Source organism: Vigna umbellata, chromosome 5 (assembly GCF_029865625.1).
Source record: "Vigna umbellata cultivar VRB3 chromosome 5, Vumbellata_1.0, whole genome shotgun sequence".
NCBI lineage: Eukaryota > Viridiplantae > Streptophyta > Magnoliopsida > Fabales > Fabaceae > Vigna > Vigna umbellata.
Genome location: NC_142169.1, coordinates 21674665 through 21692173, shown reverse-complemented (window position 1 = coordinate 21692173; position 17509 = coordinate 21674665). Strand labels below are relative to the sequence as shown.

Below are 17509 nucleotides of genomic sequence, written 5' to 3'. Positions count from 1 at the left end.
GTATGTCGCAAAGACCCTACTTTATTTTAATGCCTGACAGTATATGCAAGGATTTGTTATTGGTTTATTAAGTGAGAGGGGTATTTAAAAAAGAGTGTTATCCTTAAAAAAGGGTGTAATGTTGTTCTCCTGTGGGAATGTTTGAAAGAGTAATCCATGCAAATCCTTATCTTTTTAATTGCATGAAATGAAAAACCTTCAATTAAAAATGCCGCAATCACTTCCAATACAACTCTTCAGCTGAGATTACCTATCAAAGTCTGTTGATTGATGACTATTGCAAATTTAGAAATTAAAATAATATGTTATGCTATTTTTTAGGAAAATAAAAGTCATGTTGACTGGTAGGATTTATATGCTATTTTCTAGGCACTAAGAGCACTAATTTGTTAGTGGTTATAGATGCCAACATTTACGTGCATTTACGTTCAGTTATTTGCTTTATAAAAGCAATAACACTCCTCAATAAAATATTAATGCAGTTTTATATTCCTGTGTTCCTCTCTCTAAACTTTTCCTTCAATAAAATAACCTACAAATTGCTATCAAGAGCTACATCTTACGGGACCTATGGATGCTGAAACAAGTTTCTCTCAAGTTGCTCCTCCTATCTTTGATGGAGATAACTATGATCTCTAGGCCATAAAAATGCAGAACTTCCTAGAGGCTTTGGATCTTTGGGAAGCGATAAAGGAGGATTACAATATTGCTCCGCTGCCCGACAACCCCACTGTAACCCAGATGAAAACCTACAAGGAGAAAAAAACCAGGAAAGCAAAGGCAAAGGCATGTCTATTTTCTGGTGTTTCAAAACTAATTTTCACCAGGATCATGTCTCACAACACAACAAAAGCAATTTGGGATTACATGAAGGAAGAATATGCAGGAGATGAGAGAATTAGAAGCATGCAAGTATTGAATTTAATGAGAGAATTTGAACTGCAAAGAGTGAAAGAATCAGACACCATCAAAGAGTACTCAAATACGTTGCTTGGCATTGCCAACAAAGTAAGATTGTTGGACACTGTTTTTTCTGATTCAAGAATTGTTGAAAAAATTATTGTATCAGTACCAAAAAGATATGAAGCTTCTATAGCTACTTTGGAGAACACAAAGGATCTATCTAAGATCACTTTGGCAGAGGTGATGGATGCTTTACAGGCCCAAGAGAAAAGAAGACTTATGAGGCAAGAAGGATTTGTGGAGGGTGCTTTTCAAGTCAAATTCCAGAGCAATGGCAACAAACAGAGGAAGAAGCAGAACAATGATACCAGACCTAGAAGATTAAACAAGATCAACAATAAGAGTAATAATACTCAGGTTTTCCCACCTTGTCCTCACTGTAAGAAAACCAATCATCCACAAAAAAGGTGCTGGTGGAGACCGGATGTAAAGTGTCATAAGTGTGGGCAGCTAGGGCACATGGAAAAGATTTTCAAATCTCATCAACAACAAGGAGAAGTTAAAGTTGTTGAGGATCAACCACAAGAGGAACAATTGTTTGCCGTTACATGATTTGCTACCAATAGCTCCACATAAAGTTGGCTCATAGACAGTGGTTGCACAAATCACATGAGTTATGATCGAGAACTCTTTAAAGAACTTGACAAAACTGCACTTTCTAAAGTCAAAGTAGGTAATGGAGCATATATTGCAGTAAAAGGCAAAGGAACAATGGCAATTGAAGGTCAAACAGGTTTGAAACTGATTTCAGATGTTTTATATGTTCCAGAAATTAACCAAAACCTGTTGAGTGTTCCTCAATTGCTTGAAAAAGGTTATAAGGTGTTGTTTGAAGACAAAAACTGCATGATTAAAGATTCAGCAGGCAAGGAAGTATTTAAAGTTAGAATGAAAGGAAAAAGCTTTGCTTTGGACTTCATGAGTGAAGAATAGGCTGCAGTGCACAAAGAGGCCAGCAATACAATACTTTGGCATAAAAGATTGGGCCATTTTCACCACAATGCTCTAATATTCATGAAGAAGAATGACATGGTCAGAGGCTTACCTGATATAGAAGAAGTATTTCCTACATGCATTGCTTGTCAATATGGAAAGCAAACAAGACTCCCATTTCCACAAAACAAGACTTGGAGGGTTATACAAAATCTACAATTGATACATACAGATGTTGGAGGTCCTATGAGCACACCATCATTGAATGGCAGTAGGTATTATATTATTTTCATTGAGTATATGACAAGAATGTGTTGGATATATTTTATGAAGTTTAAATATGAAGTTGCTGGCATTTTTTGGAAGTTTAAAGCTTGGGTGGAAAATCAAAGCAAGTGCAAAATGCAAATGATCAGATCCGACAATGGAACTGAATATACTTCCAAAAAATTTAACAAGTTTTGTGAAGATACAGGTGTAGAACACCAACTTACAGCCCCTTATTCACCTCAGCAAAATGGCACTGCAGAAAGGAAAAATCGGACGATTATGGAGATGGCTAGGTGCTTACTTCATGACAAAGAGTTGCCTAAAAAATATTGGGCAGAGGTTGTAAATACAACAGTATTTTTACTCAATAGACTGCCAACAAAAGCTTTACAACAAAGAACGCCTTTTGAAGCATGGTACGGTTACAAACCTGAGCTCTTTAATTTAAAGATATTTGGTTGCTTGTGTTTCTCTTATATTCCTCATATTAAGAGAGACAAATTGGACAAGAAAGCATAACCTGGAATTTTTGTAGGCTATAGCTTGATTTCAAAGGCCTACAGGATCTATCTTCCACATAACATCAAATTCATTGTTAGCAAGGATGTGAAATTCTTGGAGTTTGATTGTTGGAGCTGGGAAGACAACAAATTCCTTGAACAATTTGATTGTTTGAACTGGAAAGACAATAATGAGCTTGAATTGCAGGAGGAGAATGAAGATGTGGATGATGAACCTGTCAGAGGAATAAGATTGCTTTCTGACATCTATCAAAGGTGTAATGTTATGGTCATGGAACCTAATGGATATGAAGAGGCTGCGACTGACAAGAGGTGGATAAATGCTACGGAAGAGGAGCTTAAAATGATTGAAAAAAATCATACGTGGGAGTTGGTGGATAGACCTAGTCATAAAAAGGCCATTGGAGTAAAGTGGGTTTATAGAACCAAGTTCAATCCTGATGGTTCTGTGAACAAATACAAGGCAAGACTTGTTGTCAAGGGATATGCTCAGATGTTTGGGGTGGATTTCTTTGAAACATTTGCCCCAGTTGCTAGGCTAGACACAATAAGGTTGCTGCTAGCACTAACTGCACAAAAAGGCTAGCTTATACATCAATTGGATGTAAAATCAGCATTTTTGAATGGATATTTGGAGGAAGAAATTTTTGTGGAACAGCCAAAAGGTTTTGCTCTTCAAGGACAAGAAGACAAGGTTTATCTACTGAAAAAGGCATTATATGGTTTGAAACAAGCACCAAGGTCTTGGTATAGCAGAATTGATGCACATTTAATAAGCTTAGGCTTTGTGAAAAGTCTAAGTGAGTACACCTTATATATTAAAAAGGTGAATTAAGATATACTTATGATATCTCTGTATGTTGATGACTTATTTGTTACAGGAAATTGTAAGGAGATGATTGACAAGTTTAAAGAAGAAATGGCAAATATCTTTGAAATGACAGACCTTGGAAAGATGACATTTTTTCTTGGTATGCAAGTGCAACAAAAGAAAAATGAAATATTTGTGTGCCAAGAAAAGTATGCAAAGGAAGTCCTTATGAAGTTCAACATTGAAGGGTGTAAGTCAGCTGCAACTCCAATGAACCAAAAAGAAAAGTTTTGCAGAGAAGATGGTGCTGAAAAGGTTGATGAAAAGCTGTTTAGATCCTTAATAGGATTAATGTATTTAACTGCCACCAGACCAGATATCATGCATTCAATGAGTTTGTTATCAAGGTACATGCATTGTGCTAGTGAAATTCATTTTCAAGCAGCAAAAAGAATTCTTAGATATGTTAAAGGCACATTTGATTATGGTATATGGTTCAACAAAGTTGAAAGCTTAAGTTTTCATGGACATTCAGATAATGATTGGGCAGGATGTGTTGATGATATGAGAAGCACTTCTGGTTACTGTTTCTCTCTTGGTTCTGGAGTTTTTTCATGGAGTTCCAAAAAGCAAGAAATTATAGTCCAATCAATAGCAGAAACAGAATATGTTGCTGTTGCAGCTGCTGTCAATCGAACTGTTTGGATAAGAAAGATCATGACTGATTTACATATAGAACAAGAAGATAGCACAAAGATTTTTGTGGATAATCAAGCTGCAATTTCAATTGCAAATAATCCAGTTTTTCATGGCAAAACAAAGCATTTTAAGATAAAGCTTTTCTTTTTAAGAGAAGTTCAAAGAAGGACAAGTGAAACTAGTTTACTGCAAAACAGAAAATCAAGTGGCTGATATCGTAACCAATGCACTTCCAAAATCTAGATTTGAGTTATGAGACAAAAGCTTGGAGTTTGCAGTTCCAAAGTCAAGGAGGAGTGTTGATTGATGACTATTGAAAATTTAGAAATTAAAATAATATGTTATGCTATTTTTTAGGAAAATAAAAATCATGTTGACCGGTAGGATTTATTTGTTATTTTCTAGGCACTAAGAGCACTAATTTGTTAGTGGTTATAGATGCCAACATTTACATGCATTTACGTTCAGTTATTTGTTTTATAAAAGCAATAGCACTTCTCAGTAAAATATTAATGCAGTTTTATATTCTTGTGTTCCTCTTTCTCAACTTTTCCTTCAATAAAATAACCTACAAAGTCCTATAAAATTATATTAAAATCCTACACTTTTCTAAGATGTAAAACATGGTCTTATGTTATTTGTCAAGATGTCCATACTGCATGTCCTATAATACACACCATTATCTTAATGCAGGTTGAGCTTTTTCATTCTTTTTTAAGTATATTATACTGTTACCTCAATTTTATCCTCTAACAGCTATGGACTTACGCTATCACAGAAATTTTATAGATGCTTAAATACTCAAACAAATATATTAATTGAAAGTTGAACAATTTAATATCAACGATCAAACAACTGTAAGCTCATTTTCGAGTTCTACAAAGTATTTCAATTGTAAACATATCAAACTTTTTATGTCTGATATTTGACATGCTTCATAAGTTTTTCTTAATTATTAATCAAGTAAAAGTTAAGTTATAACGTTACAAAATTAGTAAAATATAGTCTAATTAATAATTTTTATACTATATTAGAAATTAAATTTAAATCTAACTTAATTTTATAATACAATTTTATGATTGAGATGATATTTTTCGAAGTAAAAATATGTTAAAAATTATATATATATATATATATATATATATATATATATATATATATATATATATAATAATTAAATTATAATATACGGTAGGTATAAGTGTTATTTGATATTTTTGTAAAATTTGAATTAACCGTAAACTTACCATATTTTATTAATAGATTATTGTACAAATTCCTCCAAAGTTGTACAATGTCTTCCTATCTTCGATTGCAGGAGCAGGTGCTTAATTAAAACATGTTTCGTATATTTTGTATCTCTAAATCTTGTAATGACATATATTTTGTGCATTGTCTGGTAAAGTATATGGATATGTATGATGGGACACAAACTATGAAAAGTTTCAGTTAAATATCTAAAGAGAAAATAAAGCTACAAATTCTGTTGTTGAAAACAGACCCAGGGAAGTAAAATCTTAAAATAAACTTCAATACTTGGAATATGACTCCTTGTAATAAGATCCTAGGTTACAAATAGAAAAGACAATAAAAAAAATAATTTTTATAACCATTTTTTTTTCTTTTAACAACCAAATAACAGCCTCCTTGTACTAGTGAAATATTAAATAGAGAGATGATAGACGCCCTAAAGAAAACCAAGCTTGAATAAGAATGTGTTGAAAATACTCTCTCACTTGGTGGCATGTTAAAATAATGGTTTTAAAAACTAGTAGGTAGTGTTGAAAATTTTATTTTAAAAGGTCATTTGCAATTTATACTTGACAAGGTTCTTAGACGTTCAAAGTTGAAGGTCAACATTTCGTGACATACTTTAATGAATATCCTATTATGAGCAAATATATAAAAATGAAAAAAAAAGTTTATTGAAAGTCTAACATTTCATTTAATAATATATAACTATTAAATAAAATATTACAAATATGATATTCAATAAGAAATAAATAATTATATAACTATAATATTATAGTAAGAAAGAAACAATTATGTAACTATTATATTATATCTGAGTATATATATAAACTTACACAAATTAGATTTATTTTTTAAAAGAAAGAATTATACACAACAAGATTTTATTCTAAATTATACGGTTGCATTACTTTCATCCTACAATTGATCAATTGGAATATCTTCATCATTTACTCACACCATTTAAATAATGATTCCATAGACAAACAAAAACAGAAGAAAGAGTAAGTTAATGTATCAAAAAGAGAAATCATACAACACGTATAGAGATGTTAACACATAGAAATTTATATCAATAAGTCCTAACACATGCAATCATTTATACTACACTCGATTATCTGAATACATGTATTGATATTAGGCTTTAATGAGTTATGCATTTATGGTGACCTCTACTACTCTATAGAACCGTTATCAATGGGTTTCGTCCTACCACCCACAACGTTAATTCGCCAACATCTTTGGCCTAGGTAAAGCCCCTAAACTAGGATCTTATGCTCCTTTCACCACATATACCTCACCCTTCTCAATTTGAGATTGGATGGTTATTAAAGCGACAAGATAACTCCCAACACATAATCCATACATCAATACATACACTACTAAAATCACTACAAGAAACTTCTCATTGAAATGCCTTCCACAACATTTAACATACATACTCATAATCATGTTATCAATCCTTAATACGTATTAAACATGCAACATATCCATAATAATTCATCTCAAACAAATCAAAACATCATAAAATCACAACATACACACTGACACTTAGAAGTGGCACTTAGTGCTAGACTATTCATAAAAGACAACGCTCAACGTTAAACCTTTCGCAAAAAGGTAGAGCTCAATGACAGTATTGACACTAAACACCATTCTTCTTCCAAAATGTAACGCTTAGCATAACCTATCTGCCACTCAATGACTTGGAATTAAATTGTTGTTGACCAACAGTGAAAAATGACACTCACTGCATACGTAGTATTTGGACGTGTATGGGACAAATAAATTAATTTTCCTACCAGCCTTTGGTATATTCCTTTGTCTATGCTTGTTGAATTTGAGCATTGAAAGAGTTTATGATTTTGTTCAATTAGTGTATCAACTGGTTTACTTAGTAAGTCAATAGTATATTTCCTTTGGCATAGAAAAAGACAAGATTTTGATCTACCTACTTCATTACCCAAAAAATATTTGAGGTTTCCAAGTTGTTTCATCTCAAATTCAGATGCAAGGTATTGTTGTAAACTAGAAATCTCATCTTGGTTATTTCCTATAACAATCATGTCATCTACATATATATCAAAGCTGTAATTTTCCTTTTTTCTCTCTTTAAAAATAAGGTGTGATTAGAGTTATTTGCTCTATAGCTAAAAGCCTTTATATACTTGGTAAACCTTTCAAACCATGTTCTTGGGGATTGTTTTAATCCATATAAAGCCTTCTTTAATTTTCAAACCTTCATTCCAATTGAATCTGTCATGCATGGTGGAGAATCCATCTAAATTTTTTTGAAAATTTCTCCATGTGAGAAAGCACTTTTCACATCAAATTGTAGAAGGTCAATCTTGGTTTACTGCTAGCAATAGAAGTAATTTCACAGTGTTGAGCCTGGCTACCGGTGCGAACGTCTCTTGGTAATCTATACCATAAGATTGAGTGTAACCTTTAGCCACAACTCGTGTTTTATACCTCTCAGTAGTTTCATCAACTTTATGCTTAATTGTAACTACTCATTTGCATCTCACAGTTTTCTTCCCTCTTGGTAAGGACACAAGATCCTAAGTGTTTTTTTTTCTAAAGTTGTCATCTCATCAACCATTGCTTTGGTCCATCGAGGATCTGCCAAAGCTTCTCGTATATTACTAAGAATAAAAATTAAAGATAATTGAGATAAAAATGATGCATATGACTGGGATAACTTGTGAGATGACACATATTTACTAGTGGGATATTTAACTTTGGCTTGAAGGTGTGGTTCATATTTAGTTGGAGGTTGACCACGATTAGAACAAGGTGGAAGATTATATTGAACAGTGATAGACTCAATTTCATCTAAATTAGTATTATCAAGGGTAGGATCAAGAGAAGCAATTTCATGATTAGTTTCATCAACAATATAGTATTATCAAAGATAAGATCATAAGTTATCTCTGAAGAGTCAAGCCGAACTTGTGGAGAAGATTGAGTCTATTGGTTATGATTAGAAAACACTATATTATCAAAAAAAGAAGGGTCCATATTTAGGATTGGCTCACTTCCTGTAGAATGACCCTCACACGATAATTTATCTTCACAATATAATTTTATATCTGAGATATCAAACATACTAACGTCATGATTATGCACTTCATTTTCATTACCTCCTTGAAGTGTAGAATCAAGATAAAAAAATATATGCTCATTAAGTGTCACATCCATAAAGATATAAAACTTTTTTTATGATGGATGGTAAGCACGATAACCTTTTTGAGTTGTCCATACCCAACAAAAACACACATTTGATAGATCATTTTTCAAGCTTTGTACGTTGATGTAGGTGTAACTGAACATATATAACACATCCAAAAACATGAGGTGGTAAAACTATGGAAGGAAGATACAATGATTAGACAACACATTTAAAGGCCTTCAAAGTTAAGCACAATAGAAGGGGCTTGATTAATTAAATAAACTGCAGAGCTCATAACCTCACTCTATAAATGAGATGAGACATTACCATATATCAAAATTGATCTTGTCACCTCTAATATATGTCTATTTTTCCTTTAAGTCACTCCTTTTTTTTTGTGGTGAATAAGGGCATATAGTTTGATGCAAGATGCCTTTAGAGTTCATGAACTCTTTTAATTCAATATTAAAATATTCTCCTCCAATATTTGATCAAATGACCTTAATAGTTGTGTTAAATTGTGTAACGATCATATGATGGAACGAACAAACCACATCACGCACATCACTTTTATGTTTAAACAAATACACCCAAGTTACCCTAGTATAATCATCAACAAAACTGATAAATCATTTTTTTTTCTATTATGTGTAGATTGTAGGGCAGGACCCTAAACATTTGTGTGAATTAATGAAAAAAAAATCAATTTTTTTATTTCTTAAAGGAAACACAACATGATGAACTTTTTTCATAACGCAAGTTTCACAAATAAAAACAGAAATATTACATTTATGAAATAATAATGAAAATAATTTTTTTAGATAACCAAAAGAGGGATGTCCAACCATCTATGTCATAACCAAATTTCCTTTATGTTTTTATCTTGTATGTGTTCATTTGCAAGGCAAGTCAATGCTCTTTTATGTTTGTTGAGAAATTTTCAAGATAATATAGTTCTTCACTCTCTACCACTGGCAAACTTCTCTTTGGAATAGATGTTCTGAAAAAAAAAAACAATGGATTGGGTAAAACGAGGCAACACAAGAATGTGATTTGGTTAACTTGTTGACAGAGATAAGATTACAATTTAATGTAGAACACATAAAACATCATGAATCTATAAAGAGGGTGAGAGGGATAAAGTACCTACTACACCTTTAATAGGAGATGAGATCCCATTGACAATTAATAATAACAATTTTTAAACAATTAGGTGAAAATTGAGTAAACTTATGAGGATCACAAGTCATATGATAAGTAGCACCTGAATCAATTATCCAATCACTACTCATAGTAACAATAGAAAGATTAAGAGCGGAGTTAGATATATCTGATTTGGTCACAAATCCAACAACAGTAGAAATATGGCTCTTGGAAGCAGCGAAAGTTTCATAATCATATTTCTCCGATTGATTGTTATCGGAAGGAGTTATCAGAAATATTCAATGAAATAAAGAAGCAACAATTCCTATGTTTTAAAGGATGTTGGTGTTTGGCTTTGCTAATATATAAGAAGGTTTAAAGAATAATTTTGATGTATTATTTCAGATAATAGTGTATCATATATATATATATATATATATATATATATATATATATATATATATATATATATATATATATATATATATATATACATACAAGGATTATATAATTCCTCATTTATTAAAGGAATGACATCTGCACAAATTTGTACAAATTATAATAATACCTAGATTATAGCTAATAGAATATTTGATTGTCTAATATTCACTAATAGAACATTTGACATATACATATGATTAACAGAAAAAAAATGCATAAAACCAATTTACTTTTTTGAGAAAACTAATCCATTAGAGGTGGGGTGTTTATCTCAAGTATCAACTTAGTGATCTCCAATTTTTAGATAAACAAATTATAGATTAAAATCTTTAAAAAGATGTGAGAAAGCTCTAAAGGAAAAAAAAAGTTTAGAAGGACGATTTTATAACTCTTACAAAAACTATATTTACAGTATAACTATTTAATTTGGTTTTTTTATGATTTTTAAAACATTCAAATAGAATTTGAATTCATTTCATTTGTTTTATTTCTTAAATGCTTTCATTAGATATAACAATATTTAAATTTACTATTTTTTTTCATTTGAATAAAGTATTTCAATTACTACTAAATATAAATAAATTATTTATTTTTTGACTGGATTTTAGTTTATATTATTTTTCGATAAAAGTTTGTCAGAATCTTTTTAAAACTAATGTTTACAAAACGTGTTTCATAAAACATTAATGAATACTGTTTTTTATTTCACTCCAACACAATTATTTATATTGGCATTAATCAAGCTTATTTTTACGAAGTTAATGATTAAAATATTTTTGCCAACTTTTTTTTATCAATGTCTATTGGAAAAATTTTCAAGTTGATATTTGAAAAAGAAAATCCTAAAGTCTTCTAATTAGCATTAAAAAACAAATAACAAACTATTGACAACAAATAACGTTTTGTTGATTATAAGAAAAATAATCTCAAACATTAATTAACAAAAGAAAATCACGACAAACATCAATTGAACAAATTTATGTGGAAAAAAATTATTAATTTGGTAAAATTTGAAAATTTCCAATTTTAAATACTTAAATTATTTTATACATAGACACCTATAATTTGATTTTTAATTTTTTATCCATATTAGGTATTTTGTTATAAAAATTAAGTATTGAACACTACGTGAAGCCTTTCTTATTACATGATATTTGGAAAGACAAAGATATTTGTTTATTTTAAAACAATTTTGTCTAAATTATAAAAAATCATAACAAAAAAAAGATAATAGTATCCAGATTAAATGTAAAAAAAGGCATGTTTAATAAATTTTAAAGAAAAAAATTATAATTGCATGAATTTAACAATAGAATATCACATATAAAAAATGAATAAATATCAAATAATAATAGAAATAACAAACAATTATTAAAATCTTAAAATTTTATGATAAGTTAAAACTGTATTATGTTTGCAAATTTTGAGAAAAGAGTACATCAAGGATTAAAATGAAAATTGGAAGATATAAAACAAAATGAACCGTTGAAATAGAATCTAAAATTGTGCCATAAAAAATAATTCTTCAAATACAATAAATAACTAAATATGTTTTTAATTTATGAGTTTTGATAGGAAATTAAATTTTTTTAAAAATGATATATTTTGATATCAAATTTTAAAAATAAATAAATATAATAAAAAATATTTAATGTAATTAAATTAAAATGATTATCTTTATTTATTTTAAAATTTTAGAACCACTATATATATTCTCCATATTCTCATGTACAATTTTAAAATATTCATTGTGACATCCCAAAATATACGGCGTGCATATATAATAAAGACGTCACCAGATTATAATAATAGAAAGCAGTTGGAAAAATATATCCGAATATTAAGATTACAGTCATCTTTAAAATACTAAGAAGCGAAACAAATGTACTCAAGTCTGCCCACATACCATGGGTTTAACATATTACAATTTTTAAAATGCAAAAAAGTTAAAGTAAGGAGATTCTAATGGTACTAGGATTCAGCGTCATCTTCCTCCAATGCTTGCTCCAGGGGCACCTCCTCGCCATCTACTCTCATCCAAGTGGATGATCATCGCAAGAGGAAACATACCCAAACATAGCACGAACACAACAAGCAAGGGTGAGCTAATTATATAAAAAGCATACAATATGACAATATGCATGCAAGAGTTAACTTCAATCAAGCAAGGTAAACAGGCATCCTAACATGTTGAATACTAGACTTGACTTGTCCGGACTTTAGAATGATAGTCGAGCTATGGCGGATCTTGCACTCGTGGTGGCTTTTGAAACTTGGGTTCCCCCACCCTACCACACTCACGAGGTTAGCCGTTTCCGGACCTTGAGGCATATTGGAAGCCCCCAAGACTGAGACCTCCTGCTACTCCTCACCACATGGTTCAATCCTCTCTACGTGAGAAGAAAGACCATTGGAGTTTCAGGATGACCCCCAAGACTGAGCTCCTACTCTCATTCTAAACACTAAGAATCTCACTGAGAGATTCTACACAGATGGAACTTGGTTTACAACTTCGATCATCTTTCCACCACTTTATAACCATACACTTTTCGTTACAATCCACATACTTGTTTGAATATCACAATTCAATACTATAGATGCAAAAGAATGCTTCCCCAACAACCAAACAAGGCGAGACTAGCGTTATTTGCATAGAGCACCTACCCAGCTCGCCTTGCAAATTAGGTCTGAATAAGTATAAGACTTTGGGTCCCTCGCATAGCGCACCCAGGTCGCTATGCGAGAACCCAGACAGAGACCAACCCCCCTAAAACTCTCGCCATGCACCCCACTCGCCTTTCGAATTAAATGGGCAGTGGTTCCAGACCACCATCAGTCGCATAGCGACAAGATTCGCCAGGCGAATCCACAAACAGAGAGCAACACCCTCTGGTCATTCGCACAGCGCACCAGCTCGCATAGCGAATGACTCAGACAGTGAGCACTCTCTACAGGGTCTCGCTATGCGAGACAGCTTGCATAGCGACTCTGCATCATCTGCAGAATGCAAATTCTGCATAATCACACACTCACACCAGCCCTTACCATTTCTAGTTATTTTCTCCAACTTCTAACACTCTTAATTTGTGTTTTATACTTACTTAAACTCATCTAGATGATTATAAACATTCCTACTCCAATTCTAAAGTGATTAAGACTCAATTCCTACTATAGAACACCAATTTTTCACAACTTAGGGACTCAAATCCACCTTTACCATTTTTAGCATGTTCTAAACCAATTTTATGTTCCTAGCAAGTTCCATTGGACCTAATCAAACTGTATTAACCCTCCAAACACACTCTAAACTTTCGATGCTCAAAATCCTTACCCCACTTTCTCTCCAATGACCTAAAATACTTCCTAAGTGTTAAACTGTTTATCTAAATATTACTACAACCGAAATCCTACCCATAAACACTTCATACAAACTCAATTTACAGTAACTAAGTTCACCCACACACCATCCATCACAGTTTCATCACGCCCAAATGCTTAAAATCTAGAATGCAGTCCAAGCATCACACCAGTTCAGAATTCAACATGCATACATATTTATAAAACATATTCAACCAAAACAAAATTTAAAAGTTATAACTAGCTCCCCTTACCTTGGTGGTTACAAGTACAACACTTTAGAAGAAGTCCCGAAACAGTAACCCTCGCACAGAAACAAGTTCCACAGAAACTACAAACCACCAAATTGGGGTAGAGTATAGCTCTTAGAGCTAGAATGAACAAGGAAACTAAAAGGGAAAAGCTACCAGCTGCATGCAACCAGTAAAGTGGCATGCCCTAGATTCAAGAGAGATGGAAAGACAGAAAAAAATGCCTTACCCCTCCAAAACGGAAACTAATCAAATGGATGGGAAGCTCTCAACTCCGTGAACGAAAGAACACCACCTATTTGACAATGCAACAGTTGAAATTTGTGAATGGGTAGAGAGAAGGAAGAACAAGAAGAAGAACAAAGGTTAGAGAGAGAAGGAGAAGTTGGCTAATGAACTCAGATTGGAAAAAGTCCCTTCTAAGGTCATGGTGTCCTTAGTTTTACGGGCCTGACTGCTCCAACATAAGGCCCAGAAGCCCTATATTTTTCAGGTCCTTACATCCATATTCTCCATATTCTCATGTAACACCAAAATCTAATTAGGAGAATATTTGTGGTTTGGAATCTATTTAAACGCAAATCTAATCGCAATAAATGAACCAAACCACAATGACTCTTCCCACCAATCATTTTCTCAACATTTTGAGCAAGTCCAACTCATTCATAATTAACTTTATTTTTTTTTCATTATTGCAATTTAGATGCAGAGTGAATGGTAGATGCAGAATAATTATCATAACACAAAACAAACCAAAGATGGTATATCTGAAATAGTGTTACGTGTATTTTTTTTTTTAACTATCGGTATATGTTTTTCTAATATATTTTTGTCCGTATTAAACTGTAAGGATTCAGCATGTTGCTAAAATATTTTTAATTATGTGATAACATAAAGAAATGTTTACTTTAGTATTATATCAAAATTAAATAAAGATTGTATTCTTTAAAAAAATTTATGCACACGTTGTCCATAAATTGGGCTAGTTTGATTAAGCGCAGACTGAGAACCAGGGCACACGGAAATGGTCCAGCACACGGAAAATTCTCTAACGCATAATCAAACACTATCACTTAACTATTTAAAGTCAGTTGTAAAAAAATTCTTTGACTTTTTAAACTTTAACTTGTTTATAAACTAATTTTAATTTATAACAAAATTAAATTAATTTATTTTTCTCTCTTAATTTTAAAAAAACAAATCTGTCCGAGCATGCTTTTCAGTGAGAGGTTAGGAGCCGATCACTTTCATACCATGTTCAAAAAGATATATCTTTTACAAAAATTAAAATTACTTAATAAAATAATTGTTATGTAGTAAGGATATTTATGTAATAACATAAATATCTTAGATATTTTAGACAGTTAAGATATTTGTCAAAGCCACTAGCCACATTTTTAGGTAAGGTGGTTATTTTTATTTTGCTTATAAATACAGTGACAGGACCAAAGTCCAGGTACGTTTTCTCTTTATACTCTAGAGATCCTAAGTATTATTTCAGAGCAGTATCCAATTACTCTCTTGAGAGCTTCAGCTCCATAACTCACATCTGACTTGAGCGTCGGAGTATCTTTGCAGGTACCTCCCCTCCTTTGGCGAATATGAAGAACAACAATTGAAGAAATGCAAGCGTCCCAGACAGCCAAGAGCAACAAAGACACACAGGAAAATGTACACAGAAACATTTTGGCGCCCACCGTGGGGCCGAGGGCCAACCCAAAGAAGCCACAAGAGGAGCCTCGGCCTCAATAAATCACTCCTTCGAATAGAGCTACTCCATCAAATCGCTGCATCGCCACCAAGATTTCCCTCCTCGAGCCATTGACATCACTGTCACTACCAGATCAAATGACGCCTCCATCGGGTTTCTCTCCTTCTTCCCCCGTGAGCCATTGATGTCAGTAGACATCAACGAAATCACTCCCCTTTGTGGGTCAGATCCAGTGCAAAAACATGCTTAAATTCATCATTCACCTCCCTCAACGATGGTGGACAAATGAGAGAAAACTTCTTCCACTGCCTCTTTGAATCTCGACGTCGTCATCCCAGTCTTTCCTTCCATTTGGAAGATACAACAATGTCGTGAAAGGGCTGCCGCCTTCATCGTCGCTACTGCAAAGATCAAAGCCACAAAACCAAAACTGCAAAAACCCAGAAACTAGGAAACCATTATCAAACCACCATCCATCTCCACCTGAACCACTGAAACGCAATAATCCAGGACACAAAACTCAAACCCAACCTCTGAAAACTCGATTCGCACATCCTAGTTCAATCTTCGAACAACGCCGTCGTGAAATCGTGCCTTCTTCATGGCAATCTGCACCCAAATCGTGATTAGGGACAACCATTTTCTCAATGCAACAGAACTCCAAATCGTGCAGCCATGGAACCCTCAGACGCGAGTTCTCCATCGCGCATCTTCACAGCACATCGCCATCGTCAATCTTCCTTCGCATGCAATCCAAAAACATGCAACCATCTTCTCCAGGGAACCCCTGTGTATTCTCCTTCTACAAACAAAAGCCACACAATTCCTAATTTCCCAAATTCCCAATCACACCAGAAATCGCAGAACGAAAGAACCCCAAAATCCCCAACGAGAAAAACTCTGACCAGGATTGCACAATCCGCAAATCAAAAACCCTAAATCCCCAAATTGAACTCAGTTACAGCCACATCAGGGCCATCGCCATCAAAGTGCCACCGCAAAGGCAAACCCTAAATCCCCAAATTGAACTCAGTTACAGCCACAATCAGGGCCATCGCCATCAAAGTGCCACCGCAAAGGCAAAGCCGCCAGTTCATCCCAAGCCTGGGAACTCCATTGTCTTCGATCACCTTGGATCGCGACTTCCGTCGACAACAACAGCATCCGGATCAGCCGTTCCGCAGTATGGCTGATTCTAGGGTTTTTTGGGGCAGAAAGGATTCTAGGGAGACCCATTCTCCACGTCTTCCGCAACCCTCGCGTAACCCACGCGTCATTCAGTTTTGCCTCCACGTCATCCAACCCAATTTCTATTCCTCAAATACTCCAGCGTTCGTCCTCGACTTTCGGCTTCGAGGACGCTCGACAATCACTATGTACGAGCGTCCAAACAGTCGACCTCACATCCCACTTGAACGCTCGAAAAATCACTGTGTACGAGCGTCTGTCGGTCGTTCGGCCTCGTAACGAGCGCTCTGACATTCGAGCGTCACGATCGTTCGACCCAACTGATGATCAGCCATCCTTGGACAAAGACGTTCGTCCTCAAACGTCCAACAATGACTGTGAACGAGCGTTCAAACAACAGACGTTCGTCCTCGACTTGGATTCGCACGCTCGACACTCAAGGTGGACGAGCGTTCAAACCGTAGACCATTCGTCCGCAACCTTCGGATGCGAACGCTCGACAATCAATGTGGACGAGCGCTCAAGCTATCAGACGTTCGTCCTCGCCCTTGGATTCGAACGCTCGACACTTAAGGTGGAGGAGCGTTCAACCAAAAGACCGTTCGTCCATGACCGATTGCCATATTGTCGACCACTCATGATAGACGGCCTCAATCAGCCTCAACGTTCGGCAACTCGCCCTTAAACGTTCGTCCATTAGGTCCTCAACGTTCGGCTATCCGTGGCCTCAACAATTCGGTCACCAGTCTCAATAACGTTCGTCCACTCGAATCTGCAAGCGTTCGCCCATTCGACTAC

General features: G+C 33.9%; 1 pseudogene; it reads left to right on the top strand.

The window, feature by feature from the left end:
- Positions 1–570: 570 nt before the first annotated feature.
- Positions 571–4410, top strand: LOC148197923 (uncharacterized; annotated as a pseudogene).
- Positions 4411–17509: the final 13099 nt, after the last annotated feature.